General features: G+C 35.6%; 1 long non-coding RNA gene across 1 annotated transcript; it reads left to right on the forward strand.

Annotated features, from left to right (window-relative positions):
• Nucleotides 1-6,263: 6,263 nt before the first annotated feature.
• LOC131702066 (uncharacterized) lies at nucleotides 6,264-10,258 on the forward strand. Its single transcript, XR_009309269.1, has 3 exons — nucleotides 6,264-6,564; nucleotides 7,235-7,374; nucleotides 9,598-10,258. It is a non-coding gene; the product is annotated as an uncharacterized LOC131702066 (long non-coding RNA).
• Nucleotides 10,259-10,597: the final 339 nt, after the last annotated feature.

Genomic DNA, 10,597 nt, shown 5'->3' on the forward strand with positions numbered 1-10,597 from the left:
GGCTGCTAAAAAATGTATGGCATTAAGTGGAATCAAGAGGACCCCCCCCCCCCCCCCCCCCCCACCCCACCCCAACCCACCCCAACCCCCTTTCTCAATGGAGCCACAAAGAAAATATGTGTTGCCCCTAGAGAAAATAACATATGGGCTAACAGGTAGCCCATACTTATTTGATAAAACCTGGGCCGCTTGGTTATCCTATATAGACTCTCTAGAACCTGCTGTATTATATCCACAAATATAAAAGCAGTAATGGTATTTCTGAATATTTTGACTGTACCTGTATCACTGTATAATGAATGCATGAGCAATGTTAACACATGACTCAGTTTGTTATTATGTTTTTAAATAAAAACAATTATATATATATATAAAAAAAAAAAAAAATCTAATGAAACCTGCTGAATAATGTTACGTTAACATAGCGAATTACATACCGCTTTGTAGTTTTCCTTCTTCTTAATGAAAAACTAACAAAAATTGAAAAAACTGACATTTCGAAATCTAACATGAAATACTGTACTACGATTATGGCTTCCAGTAGACTTTTGTCACATGATGTTAAATAAAAGATCTAAATTATGTTTATATGTCTAAATCCTAAAATTCTAGCCATAGCTGTAGATCCCTAGTGATTTGCATCCTCTTTTGTATATTGTACTGTAGACTACGCAACTTTAACAAAGCAGCAGTAAGCAGAGGTGTATGGCAAATATTTTATCATGGGAAACATGCCCCCCACATCCACAAAAAGTACCTTAGTTATCTATGTATGTAAGTTTTTGTAAGTATAGCTTAATTTAGGATGAGCCATTCTAGAGGAAAACATTGAAGAGCAACTTTTTACGGATCAGAAATATTACACTTCACTAAAGCATTCTTCTAGTTGTTTATTACAGTGTAACCATTAACATGCAACAGTCTACTTCTAGTGTTCAGCAGGGCTTGTGTTCTGTAGACATGGATGATTCACTCTCACTCCTACTATCACTGCTCTGGTTTACATGCCACCAGAAACAATGGAAGGATGATTATTATTATTATTATTATTATTATTATTATTATTATTATTATTATTATTATCATCACTTTTCAGTAGAAACCCTCTGATGGGTGTGGTTGGTGGGTATCATCTCAGATAATCTTGTTTCTACTGACTAGTTGCAGCATCTTTTTTTATATTCTTCTTTTAGATTGATTTCATGATCGCAAGCTGTATAAAAGATACATATTGTTGACTATATTTGGTGTTAAAACAGATAGGAACCTGGAGTATTATAATGTCTAATATGATTGCTTTTAACAAAAGCTTTTTGAAATGATCATATGCTCTTTTCAATAAGGACTTTGCCATTTTTACGAGAGGTGCGATCTCTGAATCAATAACACTCTACCTTGCCACTCAGCTACATTAAATCCTCTTAAAAGCATCTTCAGTAAGGAACATATCCTACTGTTACACTTGAAACACTTGAGGGGACAGCATAATAACGAAGCACTTGAGTGTTACCAACATAAAACCCCAGACGACAGACAATAAAATCACTGTAACAATTATAATTATAGATCTCTAAAGAATCTCAAAAAGGCCAAGGGCACATTTCTACATTTAGATGAAGCAATGTGTTTTAAAGCTAAGTGTATGTTAGGGTGAAGGATGTGTTACAGAGTAAAATGCTTTGCCAGCAGTTCACAAAAGGTTAGACCTAAATTAGAAACCTACACATTTAAATCCATGGTAACCTGTTGGCTGTATATTGGAGTCCTCACACAGCCACCCTCTTTAGTATTGTAAATATCAGTATAATGCCTTAAAATTTAGAGGACAAGGCATGAGTCTGATTTCCTCTTCTTCTCAACTTCATAAACTGGGAGATGTTTAAATATACAGAAATGCATAAACACAGGGCATACACCATGGCCCTGAGCATCTACTGTCTGTAAAATTTAGCTTGGGGGGACTCTCAAGTGAGAATGAAGAATAGGTGCATCCACTGGCTTTGATCAGGGTGCACCGTGCTGCTATCTGACCGAAGGTAATGAAGATGCTAATTCCAGGACGGCAGCTACAGACGTCAGCAATGCCATCAAGCTTTGTGATAGATCGGAGCTGCCCAAAGCAGTGCAGAATTCCAAAAAAGTACTGAAAGTTATTTAAAGTGATCTGGGGAGATAGGGAACAGCACAGCAAGGTCAAATACACCTTACAGACATTGTTATAACTTACACAGATGTGGTACTGGCTCTTTAAATAGAAACTGTTTTCCAAAAAAAACACTAGATCACAATTCATAATGAACAGTTGAAAGTGACTAATGAGCCTTCCTGTAATAGTTGTAGAATTCGTCTCGGGATTATCATTGATTTCCTAATTATTATTTTGCACAAATATTTTCTAACTTCAGCATTGTACTGCAGCATTTGTTTTCTGCATTCAAAAAACTGTTTTTTGCTTAATGGAAAAAACTCATTATTATACGACAATGGGGAACTGCTCTCCTGCTGTTTTTAGATGGAGGTCAGCTGTTCTGTTTTTACTCAGCAAAAGAAAAGATTACACTAATTAACAACTATTTCAGTGGACTGCAATTAATATTTAAGACAAACAGAGTTGAATAAATAAATAACTTTAACAATTTGTAGTATAATAGTGATAATAGCATTGGTGTGGCGTGTTCCTATGTAAACATGAAACTCCCTCGTTCAAGTAATGACCTCAACCTCCCATCTCTTTATTGACTTGAGAGTTTCGTTCTAAACAGTGTAACAAACCAGAGAAGTGCCATGATTCCTAAATAACCAATGCATCGACAACACTTTATTACTATGTGATGTGTGATGCAAGAAACATACATAATAAAAAGCAAGAATAAAAAATGCAACTGATGTGACCTCCTGTTTAATCGAGGCTCGCAAAATAAAAACGATGGTGATTAATATTAGATTAATATTAGATTAATATTACCTTGATAGTTAACAAGGTCAACTATCAAGGTAATACACAATAATTAGAGCTGCTTTTAAAATGCTATTCTTTTAATTACAGAATATTTTCAATCGTGTTTAGTTTTTCTTCTGTTTGTTATATTTTTAAGCTAGCCACTCTACCTGAATGCTACTGTACATGGCCACTGTGTGGAAGTGACCTCTAATGGAGCGTTCTGATTGGTGGAAGAAATATCTTAAAAGGAAAATATCAGACAAGACACTCTTAAGACTTGGCATCTTTCCAGTTAACAACTTGGTATAAAAAGGGTGGCTAGTCTTTCTCAGTAATAGTTCTACATGTAAAACTACAGAGAACTATGCTGTATGTCTATTATATGAAGTGGCTATTGCATCCTGACTACATAAACCAGGGTGTTCTGGTAATCATTAAACATGTAGCCCTGATACATGTTAAAGATACTTAGACAACATTAAACCCTGATATATTTCTGAATTATTTTGACTCACATTGTGGACAATTTTTTCCAATTTAATTTTAGACCATCAGACAGATGGCTGACTAGAAAAACAAAATAGTTATGCAACCTCTCACTCCAACGTGAAACGTCTGTCTTACAAAAATACGTGTGAAAATAATGCGATTTCAAGCTTATTATGTAATTAGTGATATTAACAAAAGCCAAATAATCCTGAATATTAACATCTGTGAACAGTCTTTATTGGTTTAATTTATTTAATATATCAGTCATATTGTTTTATAGCATATACACAATGATTAATGTATGTTATACAATGATTTATTACAGTACTGTGTATGTATCATATATACACAATTTTAATACTCCAAGAAAATTATTGTAGCCTGTACGGGACATACAGTAGGCACTGCTTAGTATAAGACTGCCCCTCAACTCACTGTAGTTTAATACCAAAATACTTTGGAAATCAATGATGGTTGAGGGTGTATAAATAAATAGCGAGTGTTGGGGAGTAATGTATTACATGTAACGCAATTCTGTCACCTGATTACATTGTAACTTGTAACTGTAATGGTTCCTTTTTCAGAGAAGTAACTAAATGTGGTGATGCATCCATTTGTATTATATAATACTGCTTACTTAGTAAAATATAAATACATTTCCTGAAATATAGCAGAAGTGTGAATGGAATTCTTTTTTGAGAAATAAAATATAGGCAGACACCAATGTATTTTAATAAAATACAAATATTTCATTTCAGGGTTTTGGTTGTATTTAAACCCAAAACTATATGTTGCAGAATTATGAGTGTTGTCTAAAAAGGAATAAAAAAGCATTACAGTATTTACAACAGAAGTGGGTGGGGGTAGGGGGCTGTGTTAACAATCAAAGCAGTTGGCTGATGTTAATACAACCACCAAAATATTTATAAAGCCGGACCAAATTTCATTGTTAATACGTGGGTCAATAAATCACCCATGGGGGAAATCCCCAGGAGCATCAATACAGAACTAAATGGTGGTGTAGAGACGTCAGAAACTGCAACAGAATGATACAAACAAGGATATTTCTTAAGCCTTATATAACATCACTGATAGCCTTCTTAGACACAAGGTCAGGCCGTATCCCGTGCATATTGTTGTATAAAATACATTTCATTTCACAAATGACAGTGTTATATTTAATATACAGAATTGTCATAATCCACATCTAATGGATTTTTAATCCACGCTTATTTAAAGGCATCATTAAGTGAATAAAAAGACAAAGCAATAATGACAATGAAAGCATAAGTGAACTACCTTTCTAATCTACATAACGGTTAGCATAAGCAAGCGCATTTGGATGGGGAGGCCAGGCTATGGGTGGTTTTGACTGGATCTAAATGTGAAAATGAGTCCCCTGAAGTGCACCATCCACGTGTCAACAGAGTAAACAAATGCTGCTTGATTTGTTGCGAGAAATATGATCATCCATAAGTTTCATAGAATCCAGTTCTTTGCTGCCAGCAAAATAGCCTTTTGATATGTAAAACGAGAATATGTTTCTGCTCTTCATAATATAATGTAGAACTGTTGTACAGATGTGCATATAGAATGTGATATAACATTCTATGACATGTTAACCTTGTGCCTTGAGCTAGCATGACCAGTTTAAGACAAACATTACTAGATTTACTGCAAGCTTTGGCCAGGATAAACCTGTTTGAATTTATAACAGGGTATTGCAACATAGAATACACACATGTTCCTATTGTATGTACAGAACCACACATACAGTAAACAGTAATATAACACACAAAAACGCACTAAATGAAAAACATGCACATGTTAATAACACAGGCATTTCATGTCCTAGTACTTTCCTTTTAATATGGTCGTATGACAAAAAGCAGTGAAGATATTGGTATTTTTGGTATGGGTCAGCAGCTAACACTGATTAGAGGGCATTGCTGTCTGGTAGAATGGTTGATTGTGATTTTGTATTTTATCAGGATTATACAGTACCAGTTCAATTATTTCTGACATTTAGGTTTTTGGATAATTGGATCTTAATTGCATTTGTAGGACAGTGGCTTCAGTAAGGCAGTACAATGTGATTGTTGAGCATGCAGAAGAAAATTAAGAAACACTTTTTTTAGTTTTAAAATTGTCAGCTCGCTCATAACGTAACCTAGGCAATATTGTTTAGGGTTTAAAACATTGCCTGCCTAACTGGTCATTATTGGAAAGTGAGGTCTATATACTTCCCCCTTTAGTTTCAGTTCGTTTCCATGTAATGTTGCTTCCTAGCTTACATGGTACTTCTGGAACTAACTTGCTTTTAGATTTCTCCGGCATGCATCCTTAAAGTGATTGTAGCTAACAAAACAATGACATCATGGCTCCCTACCATGCATACAACACTTTTAAAAAGTAGGTCTCAAATGTGCAGTTTTGAAAGAAACACATGTTTTAGCAAACATGTATTTTCATTTTAAAACGTTTGCTTTCAGATTGTCTTGTACTGTAGAATGAAATTGTCCCCAAATTGTCAACCAACCAGCTGCTTCCCCTATTGACTGATGTGCTTTGCAGCCTGTGAAGGGTTACGCCCAGCCCTATGTTTATTTGTATTGTATTATTATTGTTATTATTTAAATGTATTTTGTATTATTGTTAGTGTAGTTTTGGATTGGCAGGGAAGCAGACAATATTCTTCCCTGCCAAAAATACCACGTGGGAATGTAGCTGGAGCCGACAATTGAATAAGTGATTAAATGATTAATTAGGCTGCAGTCACAGGTGTATAAAATAGGGGCACAGGTGGTAATGGAGAAAAAAGGATTATGGTTAATGTTGGTGATATCTGGTGAAGGTCTGCGTGCTGTGCTGTTAAATGTATATGTATAATTATCATTGGAGTGTAGGGGAGTTTGTGAAACCGTGTGTGTGATTGAAAGCAGCGGCTGGGTTTACACCCACCATCTTTAAAATATATACATAGTTTTTGTTTCAACTGTTTGTTTTGGCCTATTTGTTTTTGTGTTCATGTTTTGTTATATTAAATCCAAGTAAACATAGGGGCGGGTGTATCCCATCACACAGCCATTAAGATGCTTTGAAGTAAAGCAGTAACAGACTTCCTGGAATGCAAGGTAAGCAAACAAAGACATTTCTTAAACCTGGCGTTGTATCATGTTTTAAAATGAAAACACATGCTTTCCATAACATGTGATTCTTTGTAACCTGCACATTTCTGACTTACATAGTGAATGAAACTGCGCAACAGTTAAGATTTATGAAATAATTGTGTTAGCTGCAAGCACTTTAACAAATTCTACTGTGGCTTTAAAAAATACAAGCACATTTTTCATAACATTTAATGTAACAACTACACTAGGAAACAGTTTAACTGTGCCACACACGTGCCCTTGAATGCCTTGGACATGTGTGTTTAGTAAAGACACAACACCTGGACCGCTGGCCTCTATTGCAAGCTATTAAGCATCACCCAGGAGAGGCTGGTCTGTATTACTATATAAAGAGTTACCCACACAATGTCACCTGTAATGTTGAATAACTATACATTGTTCGAAGTCAAAGGCCCTTGGTCAAATCCATCACCTGTTCCTAAGTATTCCCCCACCTCATCTACCTGACAGTTTTCACTGCAACAGACGTCTTATCAAACGTGACTGATTGCTGTAATCTGTACTCTGGGCAGCCATTAAGCAAATTACCTGAATCATTGCAAGGATTAGTCTCATTAACACATGATTAGCATCAAATTAAAATAATGAGTGTTTAACTTGTGATGTCTTCCAGTTGTTGGAACAGCTTGATCAGCCACGCCAGGCTGGCGTAGAGGTGTTGTGTGTCAAGGAGCTTGGGGGAAGAGCAGGCCAGCAGACATGTGACAAAGTACTGGCAAAGTGAAGCGTGAAGTTCCCAAAGCAGCAGTGAAGGTGATGTCATGTTCAGTATTTTCACAAAAACAAGATTGAAAGGGCATTTTTTTAGGTTATTGAGATGTATGGGCCATTCTATACAATAGGGTTCTAAAAACTAAAACTGAGTTTTTACTTTGTATTGAAAAGTGAACCAGTATTGTTCTCATATTTGCAACTACATCCAAGAACTCCTCGTTCCCACCACTCCAAAAGTGGAACAAAAACTAGACTTGCTTGATTTGCTTCTATGTTGTAATATACATTCAGTTGTGCACATGGGTAATATTTCACATAAGGTCACTAAAGAGGTCTGAAACAGGTAAAAGGTAAGCCAAGTTTGTTGTGAAACAGATAATTTGTTTTACTACAGTGTCTCTCTGTCATGTCTTATTTCCCTTTGATGGGTGCATGACAGCCCCCAGTGACGGTATACAGTTGAAAAATGATGATTTCCTTTGCACTGCCACAATATAGGGCCACTTCCTGGCTTATATTTTAGCAACACCCACACACTTCCACTGCTCATGTAGTGCTGGGACAGCTCTTGTTTCTGTATGAAGCAGATTGTTTGCAAATGCATGTATACTCTTGCACCGAATTGAAATTATTAAAAAAAAAACATCTTATTTTTCATTTATTGTCAACCGCTGGGTTTTATCTCTCCTTATCAGAAAGATGAGTAACAACCTCACTGTATTACTATAAGAGTCATTCTGATTGTGATTTGCTCTTAAAGAACAAATGACTACTACTGCAGTTTGTAGTGGAAGATATTTCTTGAATGCATAAGCACATGAAATTAATTACCTTACGTCGCTGAAATGACATTGTTTGCCTGATGCATTTGGGTGTTGAGTCAACGGTTTCTCTTTTTTTGTATGATTGGTATTTTTTGTGGTTCACTCCTACAGGGTTGGTGATAGGTTTGATCTTCCTGTGAACCCTGTAATGAAATGAGGGGGACTAATTATTATTTTAAGCCTATGCATTTATAATCAAATCCTTAGCATTTGCTGAATTAGATGCTGCAAGTCCAGGAAGTGACCTGATAGGCTTAGACACTTACCATGATTGCAGTATTAAAATATATAAAAAAGCATAAACATTCTCTTTTAGAGAACAGACTAATGACAGTCTAAGTGACATTAATCATTTGTATTTTATTATTTGCCCCATCTGTTTCTTTTCTTTCCATTTGTAGTGCCAGACTTGTCTAAGTGCAGTTTACATTTGGAAATGATCCAAGGAATATTTTATAAGCTTTCAGTGCTTCTTAATCCTAATGATTTTTCAAAAGGTGTTTAAACACTAGGTAACACTACAATTCATAAACGTTTTTTAAAAATATAGGAGAAATATTTTCAGAAACAAATAACATTATGTTAATAGTATAAAACTACAAAAATATTTATAAAAAATGAACTTGAAATGTATTTTTTTTATTTTTTTTATCAATTTAGAAACCATATGCCTAAACATTTGTTGTATTTATTTTAAAGTAAACAACATATTTTTGTTTCAGTTTGCTTCTGTAGGGATCAGACATATGGTTTTAGTGCAGTATGTGTAATAGTTTTGGTCAAAAGGGATTTTGACTAATTCATCTGGGGAAAAAAAAATACACTTTCCATAATTCACTGCTTGGCAAACGCTTTCAAAGTTCATATTTCATCTCCTACAACCACCAGATATACATTAGAGATGTACATTAAATTGATAAAAATTTAGTAGGAGAGAATTTGAGAGACTGTGGAATTATCTACAATATCCCCAGAGCATATGAAGTGACAAAATATGCATAAAAAACAATTCAAACTTTGCTTGTAAATTTCACTAATACATTTTTCTGACAGAGAGAGAATGAATCCGAGTCAACAATCTCCCTCCCGACCTGTGAGGGCGCTGTGTAACAGGAACAGTGTGCCCCGGACTGGATGGTTTGACAGTTCATTCCAGGGTCAGTCGGGAAGTTGGCCATCCAAAAACGGGGCGAAGCCACAATACTAGAAGTCAGCTCCTTACTGCGGTAGGCGATGTGTCAGTTATGGATTGGAGGAGACGTGATTGCACTCGCTACCACAGGGGGCGTGACTGAAGGTATATCAGGGAATGTGGTTGAGCGATCTGTTCCTTGTGTTATGGTTATGCATCGACCTGCAAGGAGTACTGTGTAGAAAAACGTGAGTTTTGTATGTATTATTTGCCAGTCTTGTAACCTGTGTTATTTGTCATTTGTAGACGGCTAACTAATCTGGGAGCTATCGCTTAAAGCCAGCACCCACCCCAGATCACTCTACACCATTACTGTCATGAATAAACTGTAAGGAATCACCACTTGCACTTGGAGCACTCACTGCTGGACTTGTGATCATGTGTGTTTAAAAGTGTGTGTCTACTTCTATTATTATTTCGGGACTGAACCCTGTGTCAGAGCCAGGTATTATTATTTATCAGCAAATAAAGAGCTGCTTTTTCACTGTAAACTGTCTTGTGTCTATCATTACTGAGAACCGCATCACCACTGCAATTTTACATTGGCAAGATCTTTAGTTTAACAGGGAACTCCGCATTGAAAATGCAATGCATGCCATGTTGAAACTGAATACTTTTTACTTGGCTAAATATACTTTTGTTTAGTTTGCTTTTTGTAAAGGGAGTGAGCGTCATTTTAAGGACATATACTTCACTAATTGCATGTGAATAATAAACCATCAGCTTCCTGAGAGGGTGTGTGGCTCATTAGGATGTTGTTTGAACAGATTAATTGTAGCAACAATATAAGGCTGTCCTCTGAAGATTATGCTTTTAATATTGTCATCAAGATTAAATGTTGCCATGAATTATCATTGTAGAACATCTTGCTTGGCCATTAATCAATTATTGGCTAATGATGTTAAGATATTTTAAGTTTCATGAACATGAAACGCTTCTTTTTATAATTGTTTGACATGGTCATTTACTTTTTTTCTTTTTGCTTGTATTTGATATTAGGAATCGATATGTAAAGCTTTCTGATTTACAATACTGTAGAATGTTCCGGTTGAATACTTGGGAAGAGTGTCAATCATGCATAATGGTCATATGTCAAACACCTAGCACAGGCCACTAATTGTAAAACGTATATCTTTAAAGAGGGTTAGGAAACTGCATTAGTGTCCTTGCTGAATATTATATACAGTTTTTGACATAAACGACTGATCCAGAATTAAATGGAGGAACCTAATGAAACTGTGAGCAT

The sequence above is a fragment of the Acipenser ruthenus genome, chromosome 1 (genome assembly GCF_902713425.1).
Source record: "Acipenser ruthenus chromosome 1, fAciRut3.2 maternal haplotype, whole genome shotgun sequence".
Lineage (NCBI taxonomy): Eukaryota > Metazoa > Chordata > Actinopteri > Acipenseriformes > Acipenseridae > Acipenser > Acipenser ruthenus.